Below are 20,243 nucleotides of genomic sequence, written 5' to 3' on the forward strand. Positions count from 1 at the left end.
AAACATGGTTCAAATGAGAACACACCCCCCCAACCGCCACCTCCAAGAGTGACCCATAAATCCATTTCCGTACCAACTTCATTGAGACTGGTACTCTTGCTGTTAAATGTTACTTTAAAAATAGGGTAACTCTAAATAGTTTACATACTCAACAGCCCCTCACAGGCAATAATTGTTTTTTCCGTGTCCCCGCACTAATTGAGTTCAGCCCATGCACTTCCTGTGTAGCATTCCCCTATCAATCATTAGTTATCACAGTGTCCCTGATGTGCTCCCAGAGTCCTCAAATTGTGACAATTAACCTTTCCCGATAAATGAAGTGTCGCTTCATTGCTGAACATTTCATTAGTGGCAAAATCCGCAACCTGTAATGATCTATGCCTTTTCACAGAATTTCATTCAGCAACAGTAATCTTCTAGCTTTAACAGCTGCATGAGATGCACACAGCAAGGTTTCGGTTGTAGCTGTCATAACCGAATCATCTGCATGGTTTGCTATGGAATTCTAAGCCGTAGCTTCCAGTGACTGCCAATTTTTGTGGGCTATGCAATAAACTTGACCACACTGTATCAATGCATCATTTTACATAATTAGAAGCCCTATGCTTTTTTATTCACACAGACAACGAGGGTCAAGTTCTGGAAGAGTTCACTAAGTGGACATGTCCAAATAGGCATGGTTTAAACTGGGCACATTGTCTCGCTCCAAGGAACAGCAAATGCCGCTGCTACTGTCTCAACTCGCATTAGTTGCTCAAAGCCTCCCACTACTTTTAATCTAAGAGACTTTTGAATGCTTTACTATAAACCGTAAGTATTTGTAGTAAAGCTTGTGCAATACGCGTCTTTGCACTACAGTTGTAGATACAATTGCAAGTGCAGTTTCAGCCAAGACAATGTAACACGAAAGATGGGTCAGCTGCCACTATGCAGCCATCAGTGGGCTCTGAAAACGCAGCAGTGATGGGCTTCGCTCACATTTACTGCCTTTTTGCCGTGCAGGTAGTCACCCATTCCCTAGCCTGTTTTCCACCAATGCTCTGAATGGACCCAATGTACCGAACTTGTACCGAAGTTCATTGGAACCACCCGCACTCCCACCGGATCCTTTGCCAGCTGAAAGTTTCGCCGTGCCCATGCGCAGCTGTCTTGTACTGTGCACTACTGAGCATCCTGTCTGCGCACTAGATGGGCCTCTTGGTTCACAAGCTGACAGATCACCAACAACATCAGCCGAAGAAGATGAAAGGCACGACACTCTTCAGTGGGCTCTGCAATGCAGCAGTGATAGGCTTCGCTCATATTCATCGCCTTTTTGCCGTGCAGATAGACAACTGCTTCTTGTTATGTGCCCCTCATACTCGTTACCCCGCGCTCATAGTGTTGCCGACCCCACGCTGTTGTTTATCCATTGCATATGACTGCACCGAATTATTCTATCATTGTTAGTTTCGTCCGGCGATGTTGATCTATATCCAGGCACTTATCTTCATGCCACATCCATTTAAACTGCTGGTGACGTATTGTCTGCAGTCGAAGAACTGAAGTCAGGGCAGTTATCGTTACTCAACGAAATAAAAGCGATCCAAACAAAGCTGTTGCAAAATGACAAAGCATTCAAAGAAATTCGGAATGGGCTCCTGAAAATTGAACAAGATTGCTCCTCTGTTCCCACACTCAAAGAAAAGTTGGATAATGTTGAATCTGCCAGAAACGAAAATGCAGAAAAACTTCCCATCTTTCGTGAAAAATGGATGCATATGAGGATAGTGCCCACCCGTCCAGCCTTCTCTTCTATGGCATCACTGCTAACCCAGAATAAACTTGGAATGAAGCCAAGGGTTTGGCAAATGAGCTCTGCAAAACGATATTTGGCAGCAAATTACAGCCAGTCGACACTAAACATGCAGACAGGACTGGTTCGTTTGCAGTCAATAAAACTAGACCAGTAATAGTCAAATTTGCACATTTCAAAGTTAAAAAGCGCATTCTGGCAAATTCAGGTAAACTTAAATGCACCGATTTCAGTGTATCATCCGACTAGTCACCGAACACTCGGCTAACCCGCAAAAAGCTTGTTAAATTTGCCAAATATCAAGGCAAATAATATATACTTCAACGCAACAGGTTAATAATGGAGCACAATACCTATGTTTATGATCATTCTACAGAGAAAGTAATCCAACGTACTTCATAGCTAAGAGTTAGGTCTGAATAGCAACCATGAAAATGTACTTTTTCTATTTTATATACTAACATTAGAAGCATTGCTAACCTTGTTTCCACTACAGACCGCAACGTTGTCATTTTAACTGAGACCTGGTTCCATTGAAAACTTAGAACTTCGGGTTGCCTAACCTAACTTCGATATCTTCCATTGTGATTGTGATGTAAGGTGGAGGGAGTGTTAATAGCAACTAACCATAACCTTCATTGCTTTAAAATTGACATCTCCTCTCATTTGGAAATACTGTTCATTTGAACTAAAATTTCCCATCCACCTTTAATACTAGGAGCATTCGACCGTCAACATGACACTGATGCAAGCTTTGTCCCATGTTTCCATGAGGCACTTTGCACTTCGACACATTCCTTTCCTAACAAACCAATCCTTTAGTTTGGCGATTTCAACTTTCCAGTGATAGTGTCGACTGAAAGCACTAACCATATCGAAGAATAATGCAGGAAGTGATTTTCTTCACATGTGTTTTACGTTTGGCTTATCACAGCGCATCTCCACCTTAACAAGGCATAATCAGTCTTCCAGCCTGCTCGACCTCTTGCTCACCACACATCCTGAAATCCTTTCTGCACTAACTTTTTCGCCCAAGCTAAGCGATCATGCCATAATTGATGCTACTTATCAACCTCAAATAACATGCCCGAGAAAAGTAAGAAGAATATAACCCTCTATGATGAAGTTGATTATGTCGCTTTCAATGAAAAGTCAACTCAGTTTAGAGTCTCCTTTTTTGATGCATTCTACTGACGCTCAGTTCAAGACAGCTGGCTATCCCACCATTACCGTAACTGGATGGCTGCCTTCCCCCTGGTTTAGTAAGACACTAAAGCATCTCAACAATAAAAAGAAAAGGCTCTCGCATCACTAAACAAAGTAGCATGTCACATGCTTGGCAAAAGTACTGCTGTATTGATAAAATGCTTGTCCCAGCTGCAAAAGCAATACGATCATAATTTTCAACTTCACGTCCCGATATGTTGCATAATAACTCTAGTCAATTCTGGAAGGTTATTAACCATGCCCAAAGAAATCCATCCCTATTCCTGATACTGAAGTTGCAGCAACACTTAACTCAGCATTTCGTTCAGTTTTTTACTGAAGAACAATCTCCCTTGTTTTGCAGACCCTCAATATCCTGTCATGCCAGATATAATGTTTGAACCCTGTGGCATTTGTAAATTAATCCAATTGTTGAAGCTAACCTCATCTGCTGGAATTGACATCAATGCAAAAGTACCTAAAAACACTAAAGAAATTACCAGTGTCATTCTACTGTACATTTTTCAACAGTGAATTTCGTCTGGAGTGGTGCTGCTGGATTGTAAAACAGGCAAGGTCATTACAGTTCCCAGAAAAGGATTTTCAACATCATGTCTCGGCAACCGCCCCATTTCAATTACTAAAGTTAGTTCCAAATTGACACATGTCATTTTTAGCCAAATCCTGAGATTTTTTTATTTCTAACTTCTTTCATTCTAGTCAACATGGATTTCTTAATAATTTATTTTGCAATACACAACACACCTATAGAATCACTGTTTTTAGACTGAGAAAGCTTTTGGTAAGGCTCCTTATATAAATGTCAACAGAACCTCATTAAGCTGTTTCCACCACCGCCTATCTTACGTAACACCCACCTATTTTTTTTTTGGTACCTCAGTAATATCCTCTGTGAAATCTTAAATATCTAGGAATTATTTTAACACGCAATATTTCGTGGCCCTCTCACAGAGCAAAAATAACTAACAGGGCTAACCGCAGCCTTGGCTTTCTCAAGTGAAATCTCTAATTTACCTCCCCTTCTGTAAAGACCCTTGCTTACAAATCTCTTGTAAGGCCCAAGCTAGAATATGCATGCTCAGTTTGGGACCCTCATCAGACTAATCTTTCTAACTTGAATCAATCCAAAAGGGCGCAGCTCAATTTATCTTCCATGACTATTTTTCCTGTACTAGAGTTGCAGAGCTAAAAATTAATGCAAATCTTCCCAATCTAGAAACAAGATGTAAAATGGCCAGGATCATTCTCTATCCTAAGTTTCATCATGCTCAAATTGATAACACCTTCACATCACCCACTCACCACCATTCATTCCAAGTTTGTATACCCTCGTACACATGCACATTGTCACATCTTCACCCTTTTCCACATATAGCGAAAGACTGGAACGGTCTGCCTGAAGAAACGGTGCGTCACTCCATTGCGACAAGTTTCAGGACTGCTATTGCACTCTTCTCTGAAGCCACCTGCCCATCGTGTAAAACCCCTGCCCAGGGGCATTTCAGGACTAAGTAAATAAATCACCTCTGCATATGAGGCTCCAACCATTCGCCGTGCACCAAAGTGATGCGCCATTGAGTGGACACTTCCAGCATATGGGCCCAGTGCTCTTAAACTGCTAATACCACTGCAGAATGCTCTTGCGACCTGGCATTTCCCCTTATATGCTTTTCTGGGCATGCTGCACTGAAGTAACAAATAAACACTCCAACACAAGACGTTTAATGCACTCTCGCCCTTTTCTAATGGCACTGTCCAACTACCACTTATTGCGTGACAATGCTGACTCTGCCACCTTTCGTGCGTGAGAAAAACTTAGTGCATTTATTGTTATTTTCATGTACCAATTTCATGCGCACTACTCTGCAAAATTGTAGTGTTAGAAATCCAATGAATCACTGTAACATATTATCTAGACAAGGTGCATTATCGCGACTTGCAGCCGCACGCACTTGTCAGCAAATACTCGGGCATCGGTGAGTGTTTCGGTTCGTGGGACATCATTGCTGTCGTGCAGCGGGGTGAAGACACCTCATCAGGGCTTTTGGTTTCTGCAGGGCCTCACTTTAACAAGGGTAAAGATGACGTTGATGGAGAGAACAGCCGCGTTAAGGACGATAATACCTGAAGTTCTAGCTCCTTTGCATTAAGTTATTTTGGCGGCTTCGTTTCATTTATACAAAATGCCCCTAAACGTCCTCACGACAGTGTATTACAACAGGCAACAGAACAAAATACCAAACAATGAAACCACAAAAACAAAAAAAAATCTCGTGGCACTGGAATAGAAGTGCTAACTGGTTATAATTCACCTTTCAAATCATACAGACAAACAATGAAACCACAAAAACAAAAAAAATCTCGTGGCACTGGAATAGAAGTGCTAACTGGTTATAATTCACCTTTCAAATCATACAGATAAGCAAAAAAAAACAAGCATGAACAGAGCAGCAGTAAAAAAATTCATACCCACTAATACAAATTAACACACAGAATTCAAATGAAAAAAGAAACATCATTAACAGAAATACAATGCAAAATGAACACAATGCATTGATGTGACAATGTATGGAAGAAGTTAAGCAGTAGTTAAGTTATGAGATGAGGTATTTATGAAAGACGTTAAGCAGTAGTTAGGGTTATGAGATGAGATTAGTTATGAGGTTGTAAAATTTATCAGGATCAGTGACCGTTGCAACACGTGAAGGCAGAGCGTTCTAGTCAGTTATTGTGCGTGCTCCGCCTGTGAGGATCGAGCACCAAAATTAGGCTAAACACGTGCGGCAAAAAAGAATAATTAGAGAAACGCGCCAGAGTGTGTAAAGAAACAACAGGAGCGTCCAGAGCAGGCCTGGGGCACGCGAGGATTAAAGTGATGGAGGAATCCGGTGCATGGTGCTTTCACGACAGGCATCTTGAACGCGCACCGACTGGCACCACTCCGATAGACTGCCAGATGTTCTTGGCTGGTATAATATGATTCCACGCTATTTTTGCATTTTCCGCTCGTCACCATTGGCTGAAGTGGCGTCACACCCCGAATTCGCTCCTGGTTACTGGCTGAAGCCCAGGGCGCGGCGTCGCTTCAGCCAATGGCTTAGGGCGGGAAATTCACAAATGGAATTGACTCGGGGAGGAATCCTCAAATTATAAAGACCATGTTCTCGGCCAGTTTACTGCACCTTACCAGCATGAAGGCGGCGGAGTGAATTAACGCTGCTGAAGATTTCCCCTTTACCGGTTTAAAGCGCCGACTGAAGACTAACCGTGACACAAGCCTACACGCAACAACAATTAAACTTAGCCGCACATGTGTAACGTAACAGTGTAATCGAATCACTGCTTCGCACTGCCTGTACTACACGCTCAAAAATAAAAATGCACACACTCCTAATCCGGAATGAATCTTAATCGTGTTATGCTTCGCTTGGGCACCACCTACGACGTACTCTTCGCATTAAAAGATTTCAATATGCCTTATCACATATTTCAAGCATTTTAAAGTGATTTCGTGATCATGTTAGTCAAGAGTGCACCTGTTTTAACGTGCATATTAATATAACCATGGAACGTTGGTGGATTCGCGTCCGTAGCATCGTCCCGACAAACCTGACGGCCTAAGCCTTAGCAAAACACAAAAGCGCCGTCGCTAGCCTCCCTTTTCTTCGCCGCGTAACCCCCCCCCCCCCCCCCCCCATCCTCCCCCGTACACCCGTCCATTTTCTTTCCTCCCCCGCCACGAGAAAAATACAACCAGAAAGACACTGCCACAAAGGCAAGCTGGAGCGCCCGCGCCAGCGTAAAACTAACATAAAAACACTCTCCCAGCCAACTCCTCACCCACTCCCCTCCCCCCCCCTACCGCCCCCTCCCATTCGCTCTTGCATCACGGCCCTCAGCGAGAGCAAAGAACACCACCAACGCCCAGGCCGCGAGCGAAATAACACGCCAAGGAAGACTCGCCGTCCGAACCCCCCCCGGATCGGCGCAGCGACAAACTAGGATGGTACGCTCCAAAGGACACCACCCCCTCCTCCCCCCTCCGCCGGTCGCCCACATGGCAGGCGCCTCCGAGCCCAGCCGCCCCCGGGGAGAGCAGCCGGACCCCACCCACCGGCACCCACCACCCCGCGCACAGCCTTGATGGACTCGCCCTACCGCCAACACCCCACCCCCTCCCGGCGCTGGCGTCGGCGAAGCCGCTGTGTTCTTTGCTACGCCGCCCCAGCGCCTCTCACAGGACACGAGCGCGCAGCAACACGAAGATGAAAAAAAAAAAAAGGAAAAAGAAAGCAGATCGAAGAACAGGCCGGCGGGGGGTACGGGGCGGGGTACGGCCACATGAGAGATAGAAACTAAAGGGTGTTATTTGGATAGAAGCGCGCCGGTCGAGCGCTGGACGCTGGAAAGGCGGAGTGCTGGCAACGTCAAAAAAGCAAACAGCTCAACGGGAGAGTTTGAAAAGCGTGCGGCGCTGCCGCTCTCCGCGGCCGGACAAGCCGAAAGCACTGACGCATCCCCTCCCCTTTTGCGTACTCCTTTCGGGGATAACAATTAATTCAGCCCGAGCGCCACCGGCAGTGGGGTGCGGCGGCGGAGAGTGAGCCAAAAAATAAAAGTGCACGGCGGGATTAGCGCGGCCGAACTGCACGGGCGGCGGGCGGGTTACATTAAAGAGAAGGAAAGGCATCGATTTTTCTCTCCGGCGGAAAGGGGGCTGCTGTTTTCTTCTTTTGGCCGCCCACAGCAGCAGCGAAACGGGCGGGGAACGGCGGGAGGAGAGAGCAGCCATTTTCGTCCTCCGCGCCTGCGCCTTCAAGCCAAGACAGCCGTGGCCGAGTCCGCCAGTGCGGGCACTGCTGGCGCTTAGCGACAGTGTGAGCCGCCTTCCTCGTGGTCCACGCGGCGACGTGAGACAGGTGCGCGTCAGCTGACGGTCTCACAGAGCACGTACAGCCGCTACATGGCCAGACGCCTTGAAATCCTGCCGCGAGGGGGCTTCCATCAGCTGAATGTAAACAAAATTAAATTTCGAAGGTAGTTTAGCGTGCATTAGGCATGCTGGTAAAAAGACTGAAGATATGCGGACGATGCCCCGCCGCAGCTTCTCGGCTGCAAAACCCGGCTTACACGCTACTGAGCGCACCTGAGCAGACGTCTTCGCTCGAGCAGAAGCGCTAATGACTATGATCACTACACAGCAGCAGCAGCTAGGCAGCGTTCATAGCATGCGGAAGTAGACAGCGATGTCTCCGACCAAGGGAGGTGCCAGTTTTGGCAGCGAGTTGGTAACATTACCAACGATAAGCTTCTGTGCCCCTCTGCCCAGCTCAGCGTGTTGCCCAGCCACTGGCAGGAAAATGTGGACACCACCGCATATGCCGCTACCACCTCTTCCAGTCACACCCAGAGGAAGAAGCCGAAGCATCAGGTTTTCATCATTAGGCTAGCACGTTTTACGAATACTTCGCGCGGGGGTATAAATATGGGCTGCGAAGAAGAAAAGCGACAAATAAGATAGGCTAACAACAACATTTGTCGCTTTTCTTCGCAGCCCATATTTATACCCCCGCGCGAAGTATTCGTAAAACGTTCGCGCCTGCAATTATTGAAATGTTATGTACTTAAAACTGCAATTTTCGGGAATTTAGAACAGCACGAGAATTGCTATCAGAAGACGGCGAGTCCCCACGATTATCATATTTGATCACCGGGTCATCTCTCACCCTAGCTTCACACAGGTCGATGAGGGACAGCATACCACTGGCGTTTTCAAGGAATACGGGGAAAAAGTACGCGCACAACAGGTGGGGGCATCAGCCTACGTAAGTGTCGAGCAAGGGAAGAAAAAAAAAATACCATATACCCAGATATCTAAACGGCAAACTCCATTGATTGCACGTGAACGACGATGAATCGTTCGGGACTGCCACAGCGCTTATCTCAGAAATGTTTCAGCTGCATGCGCAGTTGCGCACAACGCAGTAGCCATCGATCAAGCAAACCAGAATAAGGCGGCATATTTCCGCTAACCCTAAATTAATTTTATCCAGCAAAAAGCGCGCAACCTATAGACTCAGAGCTGCGTGCAACAGGTCAAGTCAGCAGAGCAAGCACGTGAGAATGTTATCGCACTGCATTCGGCGACTCAGCAGGAGAAACAGTTGAAACACTAGGGCGTGGGGGGGGGGGGGGGGGGGGGGGGGGGGCACTGGGCGGAACAATGCGACGGAACAGGTGCCTCGTCCATAAAAACCGCATGCGCGACATGGCAAGGTGCTCCCATTCGCTTTCTTCTGCAGAGCAGCCTGCATACACGCAACGGCTGCTGTGCGCGCTTCGCCGGAAGACGCTGCGTGTCTTGTTTTCCGACGGGCGAAGTTCACCGCCGGTGCCCACCACTCAAAAGCCCATCTCGAAAATTTCAAACGTGCGCTCGGCACAGAAGTCGACGGACGAAAACAACCACTCTCTCCCTCTCGTGTGGCAGCGAGCGAGCGCGCGTTGACGGCGTGCAATGAGGCGTGTGCCTCAGCAGGGCAGCGGCGAAGACGGGAGGTGTGGGAGCAAAAAAAAAAGAAATGCGGACCACCGCCTGCTGGCTGCGATCTTGAGCTGATACGCGCTGGACAAAACGAAGCGCCGAGGTGTAATACAATATTCCATATAAAGCGATTAAAAGTAACAAGCATGTCGACTTTGCTGTTTGTAAATGCGTTTAAATAAAGACTAATTTGTGTCACAAGTTTTCCGGCACACTTGCGCTACTAGCCATCGTGAAAAAGACAGTTCATGTTCCGACAGTTCATTCCAGTTCCAGGTGTAAATAATTCTATAATGTGCAAAGATGTAGGCGTTCAAAACCTTTCCCTAACGTTTCGGCTTTTTTTTTTTCTAGCCTTCTTTTAAGCCGTACTCTGACAAAGCCTCCTACTTCCTTTAAGACAACGTACTTATATGTACTACAGTGAGGCCGAAATGAAACGCGAACACATATATGGCGTACTTTTCTACTTTGTAGCGAGATATCTATTTAGAAACGGGTTATGTGTGCTTCGGTAGGGTCATTTACCCCGAAACATGAATCAGGCTGGCTGCGGTGGCTCAGTGATTGGGGCGCTCGACTACTGATCCGGAGTTCCCGGGTTCGAACCCGACCGCGGCGGCTGTGTTTTTATGGAGGAAAAACGCTAAGGCGGCCGTGTGCTGTGCGATGTCAGTGCACGTTAAAGATCCCCCAGGTTGGTTGGTTGTGAAACTTTATTTCCAGCGGATATAGAGGAGCGACACGAAGTCGCCCCCCCGCTTAAACGGCGGCCGCTATCCCTTGGGCAGCGGCGGCGTCTTCAGCCAGCTGGAGGAGCTTTATCTGTATCCCCGGGTCGGGGCTGAGCAATAGAGCCTCCCAATGAGCAGAGTCAGTAATGAAGTGACTCGCGGGTAGGGACTGCGGGCAGTTCCAGATCATATGATTTAGATCGGCTTTCGCATCACAATTTTTGCATTTGTTTGAGTAGAGTCCTTCCAAATAGAAGCTACATAATTGGGGATTTGGATAGGTGTTAGTTTGAAGTTTACGCCAGGCTTTGGCCTGTTGCTTGGAGAGCATTTTATCTGCTGGGGGGAATTTGAGTCTTGCAAGCCTGTAGTGCTGCAGGATTTCTCTAAGAAAACAACCTGTCCTTGCCAGAGTATAGGGCGGGTGGGCTGCATGACCCAGCTCGGCGGGACAGTCCTCGAGCTAGGTTATGAGCCGCCTCATTACCAGCAAGGGAAGCATGAGCAGGCGTCCAGATTAGGCGAATGCGCCGCGTGGGCTGATAATTTAGAAGAATCCGTGCTGCTTGTGGGGAGATTCTTCCAAACGTGTAGTTACGTATAGCCAATTTTGAGTCGCTGACAATGGTTTCTGCCGAGGATCCCACAATGGCTAGAGCAATCGCTGTTTCTTCTCCAACATGTGTGTGCTGAGAGCGTATAGTGCCACCAGTTATGAGTGTACCACGTTCCGTGGTGACCACAGCTACCATCTTGTCAGCCGAAGAATCTGCCGCATCTACATATACCACAGAGGTATCATTAAGAAAGTGTTTGCCTAATGATTTGGCTCTCTCTGTACGACGTTCAGCGTGGAAATCTGGGTGCATGTTCCGAGGTAGTGGAGGAATGACCAGAAGCTGGCGTATATGTTTGGGAAGGTCAGTTGTGGGTCCGCCTTGTCGTTCGTATGTTATGCCTAGTGTGGACAGAATGTGTCTGCCAGTTGGTGTGGGCCGATAGTCGTTCGTACTGCGAGACGGTTACCGCTTCAATAATCTCGCTTAGGGTGTTATGAAGACCGAGACCTAACACTTTCTCAGTCGCTGTGTGCATGGGAAGCCGAACTGCCTGTTTGACGCATTTTCTGATTATAGCCTCCACTTTTTCTTTTTCAGCTGACTTGAGATGTAGGTAAGGGCATACGTAAGCTATGCGGTTAATCACAAAGGCTTATACTAAACGGAGAGTATTGCTTTCCTTCAAGCCCGAGTGGCGGTTACTAATGCGGCGAATGAGTCGCATAATTTGCTGCGAGGCTACCTGAAGCTTCCGAATAACCGCGGCATCCCAACGTTCATCACTTGCAGCCCAAAAGCATAACATACGATCAGTGCTACCCGAGCACGCCATATGAGCTGCCCATGGCGCGATGACCCAAGACCGCGCAACAGCATCGCCTACGTACTGTACACCCCCCGTCAAAAGCATACGGCCCAAGGGGTTTGCTGTAGGCCTCGTTACGCAACCGTAACTGCTCGAAAGAGGAATGGCTTCGCGTCCTCAATCCTGCCACGATTTCAACTGCTAGATATGCTAGGGAGCCCCGCTGAACAGCTTAGAAGCAAACTCCTTAGGCTGTATACTTTTGACCGGTACTGTACGTTCGATGATATGGAAGCATGATTATTAGACTGCGTGCGTGTGAACTTGAAAGAGGGAGTAAGGGGAGACATCAGCTGTCGGAGAAAGAAAAACCGCCCGAAACAGCAGTCGAGCCAGAACAAAGTATGCGCAGCTGCAACGCGTGTAACTTTGTGGACCCGGCACGCGGCAAGGCATGATAAACACATGACAAGTGATGCAATGCTTCCTAACATTCTCCCCCTATATCAGGATGAAAAATTACAGGGCTCCTGCACCTTGAAGTATGGCCAAAAACTGAAAAGCCGCTGGCTTATCACATCAGCGAGTATCCCAAACGCTTCCATGTGGAGAAACATTTCGGGAAACACTGAAATACACCTTAGAGAGCGTGATGTTCATTTAGAACGTCTCGAATGTCGGGGCATATTGCCGGCTACATATAACAATCATATTGCAGATTTAGGCACACGAAAGACGGGGACGTGAAACGACAACACAAACGCGGTAATGTCCCCGTCTCTCGGGTTGCCTAAATCTGCAATATGACACCATACCAACTCGCCCAGACAGCTCTCCTGTAATACAAAACAGACACGTCGGTATTCTTCAGACAATAAATTGACTGCCGTCGCCAACAAGAAGCCTGTGACAAACAACTAAAGACAGATAAAAGGCCCTATATCATGTGAAAATTACAAAGTTTAATATAGCCGTTCAGGACACGTTCGAGTACTAGTGCCACTAATACCAGCACCAGCAGTAGTAATACCAACCAACCAAGCAGCAGCAGACCTTCGGCAGAGGAGCTCATAATGGCTTATGGGGTTCAACGTCCCAAAGCGACTCGGGCTATGAGGGACCCCGTAGTGAAGTGCTCCGGAAATTTTGACCATGTGGGGTTCTCTTTAACGTGCACCGACATCGCACAGTACACGGGGCCTTTAAAATTTAAAATTTGGTTTTCTGGGGAAAGTAAATGGCGCAGTATCTGTCTCGCATCTCGGCGGACACTTGAACCTCCATCGAAATTCGACCGCCACGGCCGGGATCGGACCCGCATCTTTTTGGTCAGCAGCCGAGCGCCATAACCAATGAGTCACCAGAGGAGCTCAGAAGTTCGCATACCTGCAAACATTACATTCGATTTTCTTAGTGGCCGAAAATAGCTCCGGAACCTTATATGTGGAGCTAGTACTTTCAGATCATTCCAGAGCCTTTGGTGATCTACTGCACATGAAACTTGCCACAGGACTCTTGAGCTGGACTGTATGCTACCTTAAGGTAACCGACCGCACTTTACTCGCAGAAGCATGGAGGTTAATGGATTTTCACAGGCCGAGGCAACAGTGTCCGCAGCGAATGGCTCTGGACTCATCACGATCACCTGGGATTCTTAACGTGTAATGAAATATGCCTCCACCGAGTTGCACTCAGCTGATGAACGCCACGCCACCGCGGTGGGTTTGCAGGAGCAAGGTGAGGTCCGCGAGGTTGCATTCGCGGACCTCCATTACCCTCCTCCACTATACACTCACCTCCCAGAAGGCTTGCACCCGGCCAACTTCCAGGGACCCCCGCTCACCAAAAGCCCACGCAGCAGCGCGATGAAAACACTCAATGGGAGTCGATTATTGTTAAAGCGGAAATGAAAAAGCGAAATATTAAACCAATACCGCTAACGCAGATTTGTCGCATCACATCGTATGATCGCCTTCCGTTTTTTTTTATTTTTTTTTGCGAACAACCTGGTTGATATTTCAGCTAGTGTCACTCTTCTGAAGAATGTGTACTTAACCAATAGTATTGCAGGCATACTATCTGCACTGCAGCTGAAAATGAATTAGGCGCATCTCGGACTACCCAAATGAGCCTACGTTTCCCTACGAATAGTATATTTTCTCTTGACGCTATTTCTCCTTCCATGCCAAATTTCGCCATTGTACACTGCAGTTATCATTTGGTATGCAACAGTATTAGCCAATTTTATAATTACGAAACTGTATTGGCTAGATTTACTCACGATGTTCAGTCTGTTAGAGCCTGTATTTGCTTTCTGCACTTACCCTCGTTACATACGCGTGCGCTGAAGAGAGCGCCAGTTACAATGTTAGTAAAATCACTTTTTCATTTTTTGGGCAAAGAATGCTCTCGTTAGCAGCCCCGGAGGAAAGGGGAAGGAGGGCAATTACGGAACTTTGTTTCGCGATCGCGCGGTGCAAAAATATGACATTAGAAAGCGGCTACACATCTCTGAAAGGTTGCTTTTTTTTTTCCTATTTTAACGCATTTTTTTTTCCTGAGCGTAGGTACAATATGTCTCAAATTTCGTCGCAGCAGAGTTTAGACACCAAGTTTCACCAGCGCAGACAACACTCGGAAACAACATCCCCGAAATGATATGGAGTGCTTAACATGGTAAAGTAAAAGTTCACAAGAATGGTCAGACAGTTTAAAAACGTTGGGTCAGACTGCATTTCAAATATTGAACTTTTACTTGCACCAACACTTTTACTTGCACCAACACTCTTACTAGCACCAACACAGGAACAAGGAAATTGTGATGAAAATTGACGCGCGATCGTGAGATTTGATGCGACAAAATCTACATTAGCAGTATTGGTTCTATATTTCGCTTTTACATTTTCGTCCTTTTTTCTACAATGATCTCCTTCCCTTTACGTCTTTGAATTTGATTTCTCCGTCGCTCTTACGTTCCGCGGCTTCGGACACACACAGACAGCGGCAGCATCGCCGATTGCCAGCTATGCTGCTAAGGCAGAAAATTTTGGAGGACGCTTAAGCTGCGCCTTTAAGAGCAGGACGCGAAAGCGTGTTGCAGCATTGCCAAGGAATCCACGAAACGCCATCGTCATTCGGTGCGACCCCCTTGTCCGGACAATTTAAGGAAAGGAAACATCTTGGTGGGCAAGGCAAGGAAAATGAAAATAAATTTTTTTAAGTAAAGGACGCCTGTCACATATCTCGGTGGACACCCGAACCGGGCTGTAAGGGAAGGAAATTGAAATGAAGATTGCTTTTCAGGAAGGGAAATGACGCGTCTCACAGTTCTCGCTGGACGCACGTACCCTTCCCTTACGGCGCGGATCAGGTGTCCACCGAGATGCGCCATTTTTTGCTCACGGCCAAAGACGCCGACGATACCGGCTTTTCTGCGACACGCGTTAAAATTAACGTACCACCGTAAGCTCCCTTAACACGAACGCTCGAGCGCGTGTCTTCTATTGACATTACAGCAGCTAGACGTAAGCCGCTGGGTATGAGACAATACTAGGGTGGAGGCAGGGCACAAGCTTTCTGCAACCGCCGCAAACACACCATGCAGCATGGTCTCGGACTCAGCGGCCAGCGCTGAGGGGCTGTAGTATCAGTGCAGGATGCGCAGTCGAGCGTTCGTGTTAAGCGTGCTGACGGCAGTACTGCGTAACATCAGCTGTCAAGGAAAGTTCCCGTCGGTAACGTGGTGGTCAAAGCATCGAATTTAACACGCTTTCTTCAGCATACAACAAACTTGCAGCACACTCTGGCGACCGGTCGCTGCAACGAAATCTCATAAAACAGCAAGAGAACTTCGCGCGTCGATTTCTGTGGTGCGCGAACGCTGTGGTATAACCATGCGCAAGTCGCCTATACTCAGTGCACACCACTGACTACTACTAAATTCAACTGAGGTTGTGCAGTGGCTAGGACGTTCCGATTTTGTGCACGATGTAGCGCGTTCGATACCGGTCACATTTCGATGGAGGCGATTTTAAAATGCTCATGTAACGAGGTTTTGGAGCACGTGAAAGAGCCCCAGGTGGTCAAGTTAATCCGGAGGTCACCATTGTCTGTGGCCGGCATGCGTCATATCCCAGGGTGCTGCTTCGGGACGTAAAAATTCAACTTTATTTAAGATAAAGAGGGCCCGGGCCGTTCAATGCGGGACTTGCGCAATGACTGCAGTAGTAAATTCCTTCGCAACTCGCGAAAACAAATGTGAACGAACGAGTGAAACGCGTTTTATTTCAGGCGAACGCCGTTACGATTTTGTGGGGAGCACAGCAAGCCGGCGAAACGAATACCTATGTATGAGAACGGCGTTTTTTTACCCGCCATGATCACAAAGCAACAAGAACACTCCGAAGGCCGTTCACGGGTCCACAGCGACAACATTTGGAGTACAAGAACTCCCCGGGAAAGTAAAACGCCTCGACCAACAACACAAACGAAACCGTGAAAGTGCGCGTCGTAACCAAACACAGGTTCACAGGAGTAGAGACCCGCTCGCTGCCGATCCAAGAACGCGACCATGCCTTGTTCAAAACTCGCGGTGCCCAAGACAGACGGCCTGTTATTCTAGCAGTGGTGTTTACAAGCAGGCTTCTCGTGTATGTCTGCCCGTGCGTCTACTCACCCGCACTCCGGCTTGCGCAGTACCCGGCGCTGCGTTGTACGCCACGTTGGAGTTCATTTTTTTCCACCGGCGAGACGACGCTCCCTGGAATACAGCGAGCGTCTCCTTTCCGGATAGAACCCCTGCCGCCCACTCGAGGAAAAAGCGTTTCTACCACCCCCCCACGTACGTGAAGTCCGGCAGGGCCCGCACAGCTGAGCGCAAGGCGCGACGTACGGACAGACCCCCAGCGGCCGGCGCGCAAACCACGCAACGGAAAAAAGAGGGGCGGGAGGGTAGGAGAGAAAGAAAGATCGACCAAGCCCTAGTTGCCAGACGACTTCATAGATTGCTACTACCCTCCTACAATTTTCGCAGCATGCGCTTCGTCAAATTATTTTGTTTTTGTTCTTACAGTGTGTAACGCAGCAAAAATTTTTTAAAATAACAAGAATGTGCCCTTAAAAAGTTAACAAGAAAAGGGTGTCAGCACACGATTAAAAGTCAAACTAAAAAAGGAACCGAAACTAAAATTGAAGTAGCTTTCTGGCTTTTATAAGAGCATAAAAACTAACAGATTGTTTTTGTTTGCTAATTATAACTTGTTTTAGAGCAATATCACGTCATAGTAACAAGGGTGCAGTTATTCGAGTGCCGGCTCCTCGTGCCCCTTAGCAAAAGCGGTGTAAGCGCGATTTGGTGCAAGCGTGCAAGCTGCCTGGCAGAGGCAGTTATGCCGCCGCTGCTTGTCGCTGCAAAACCGGTTCACCACTATGGAAGTGAGCCGAGAAGCATTTCACATGCGAGCAAAGTTTGTGGTCTAGTTTACAAGATAAAAGTGTGGCGCTAATACTATTTTCTCTCAATCTTATTTTTTTCGCGTAGCGACACCACAGGAAAAGAAGAAAGGCGTCGTCCGCTAATAGCTAATCGCGCGCCTTGCCTTTTTATGGTGTTACCTTTTCGCTTTTCTCTGGAAGAGAAGAGGACGGTGGGAGTGGCTGCGGAGGGGCCGTTCATAGTTCCTTTCTATTCGCGTTTTCTTTTGGCGCGTTGCTCTTTTGCCTTTATCTTTTTTTATTGTATTATGTTTGACGAGCTCAGAGGCCCTGGCGTCCATTACTCTATCTTGGAGGGTGCGCCCCTGCAGTGGAGAGCGTAGGACGGGGCAAGTAAAAAATATACATACAAGAGAGAGAGAGAGAGAGAAGAGGACCGGGGTGGGTGGTTTGTGAAAGCAGTGAAAGGGTCGCGGGGAAGGATTTCAGATGGTGGTGGCGAGAGGAATGGTGAGAGGGCTAACATTGGCGGAGCGGGAAGCGCTGGAGCACTACCTTTACATCGTGGGCGGCTGACAAGGAAGATTGGAAAAGCTCAACGACGGGTGTTCGCAGCGGAGAGGGCGTCGAAGAATCTTGGCGGATGAGGAGGGAGCGTTACGAAAGGGACGCTTGGACTTCCATCGGCAAACGGCAGCGGCCGTATGACCAGTTTTTGCGAGTCGGTCGGGTAACCTGTCGCGAACACCGCCAGACAGCATGTGATTGTGCTGTAAACATTACGCGCCTGTATTTAGGATGCGGGAGTCAAAGCCACTTACGCGAGAAGAAAATACGATGGGACTGGCCGCTTGCAGATAGCGATGATTTTGGCAAGCTTACCCTATAAAACCTGTAACGCAGCTCGTTTCTCGGTCGACTAACCTGGGCGCATGTCATTGTATGCGTACCTTGTGAACGTCGCACTCTTTTTGCCTGCGCTGTGGTTGATCGATGTATCGGGTCTTAAACTTACAAGCCAAAGCAACGGTGTGGACTATTTACTCACGCCGTAATAGAGGGCGCGATTAATTTTGGACCATGTGGGGTTCTTGACGTGCTGCGAAATCTCAGTGCACGGCAATTTTCGCATTTCCCCTCCATCAAAGAGCGACTGCCGAATACGAATATTTCATGATGAAAGTAAAAAGTGCTTCTACAGTGGACAGCACCTTGCTGAAAGGGATGATGGAGGCAGATAAAGGCATCGTAGTCGACGGGGTCTGATTTAATTTCGACCGCGTGCTGACATCGCATAGCACGCAGGCGTATCTGTATACTGTCATCATCAAAATTGGGCCGCCACGGCTGGGATTCGATCCCGCGACCTGGTGCTCAGCAGCCAAACACCATGAATAAATCACTGACTCACCGCTGCCGGTATATATTACGCCCGCGAACTCTTGCTCGACAGATGAACGTCATAGCCATTATACCGGCACGGTGAGTGTAATAAAAAAAAAGTATCTTAATGGCGGGAAATCAAGTATGCCCCGAAGGTGGTGCCCCTAGCCTGAGCACCATACTTGCTTGTTTCTTCAATGCCACTCATGTACAGAATTGTCCACGTCTTCACACCTACAGTATGAGCTCATATGTCATGCATGTATACGTCAATTTAAAGACTGGAGCCATAGGCTCGAGCTCCAGCAAGCACAAGAGTTTCTTCACTTCTTCGGCGACCGTCATTGGCATTGGCTACCTCTACAGTCTCAAGAAAATACATGTTTTGTGCTATAGTATGTTAGGTGTTCGCGGAGTCGCGTTGAGTAGGGCCCAGTGATATCAATCCTATCTTGTGTAAGTGCAATGAGGCGTTCGTACTTGATTTATTAAAAAAAAATACATTGCCAGTCTTTTCATCGTACTTCGTTAGCCGTATAGCCCTCTTTCGGTGTGTGTGTGTGTGTGTGTGTGTGTGTGTGTGTGTGTGTGTGTGTGTGTGTGTGTGTGTGTGTGTGTGTGTGTGTGTGTGTGTGTGTGTGTGTGTGTGTGTGTGTGTGTGTGTGTGTGTGTGTGTGTGTGTGTGTGTGTGTGTGTGTGTGTGTGTGTGTGTGTGTGTGTGTTTTCCAGAAGCATCCAGCAGACCCGGAACGAAAAAAAGCGATGGCGAAATCAAATTCATAGACCCAATGGAAGGCGGCCATTGTAAAAGCTAAATGTAAAACAAATACCGCAAACACAGTTTTGTCGCATCACATCTTGTGATCGCCCGTGAATTTTTTATTATTATGAAGGGTCCAGTGGTGAAGACGTTTTTGTACCTCGCAGGGCGTCTACACCCTGCAGGCATTTGGTGCGTTGCTACACGGGCCTGACCCCATGTCGGTTCCCAAGCAGACATGGCTGACGTCTAACAGCCGGTAACGGCTTTGCGACGAGTCGTAGGCCGGTTTTTTCGACCACACAAGCGAGAGCAAAGGATGAACCCGACAGCGGTGGGTGGAGTCAGAGGATGGAGATGGGCAAGATCAAGGTGCGTCGAAAACGGTTATCCCTATAGGCCTTCGACAAGCCATTGTTCGTACATTCAGAACGCAAGGTCGTATCAAACTTATTCGAAAGTGTGCAGTGCGCAGGAACTTTAAAGCTGACCTGAGCAGGTTTTGTTGAATTCTCTGCGTGACGGCGGAAAGTGAGACTGTGCGATTACTGAGGAACTAAAACACGAATCGGGAAGCTGAATCAGCGTACGGAATATAATATGCACGGTGCTCCTCCTTTTTTCACAAGACGTGACGCCCTCTGTGTAGTGGGCGAAAACTTAAACGCACGTGGGAGACGCAAGCACGATCCGTTTCCACGAGGCGTGTACTGCGCCTGCTGAGTGGCAGGTGTGTGCTTGACAAGTTGCCGCCATCTGTCGCGTGCGCCTGTCACTGACATGAACTGCGCATGCGCAGCAGGAGCTGGCGAATTGTTTTCAACCAGTGGAGGAAGAGAGGCGCGCACGCACAGAGCGGCCGTGTGAAAAGGGCGGATTGTAGATTTGTGTCACTTTTAAGCGCCTAAAGTCGTGCTAAACTAGAAATAAACAGCCACACCGTTGAGTTCGGCACATAAAGATACACTTGTTTTCGTACTTACTGCGCTAGCAGCTGAGGCA

General features: G+C 47.8%; 1 protein-coding gene across 2 annotated transcripts in view; it reads right to left on the bottom strand.

Moving 5' to 3' along the window:
• LOC144113483 (uncharacterized) overlaps positions 1–16,589 on the bottom strand; it is a 73,681-nt gene extending 57,092 nt beyond the window's left edge. The window contains exon 1 of one of the 2 annotated variants that reach the window (XM_077646571.1): positions 16,341–16,589. The gene's annotated coding sequence lies outside the window, so the exon portion shown is untranslated. The remainder of the gene's footprint in view (positions 1–16,340) is intronic. The other variant, XM_077646572.1, reaches the window with a different exon arrangement.
• Positions 16,590–20,243: the final 3,654 nt, after the last annotated feature.

The sequence above is a fragment of the Amblyomma americanum genome, chromosome 1 (genome assembly GCF_052857255.1).
Source record: "Amblyomma americanum isolate KBUSLIRL-KWMA chromosome 1, ASM5285725v1, whole genome shotgun sequence".
Lineage (NCBI taxonomy): Eukaryota > Metazoa > Arthropoda > Arachnida > Ixodida > Ixodidae > Amblyomma > Amblyomma americanum.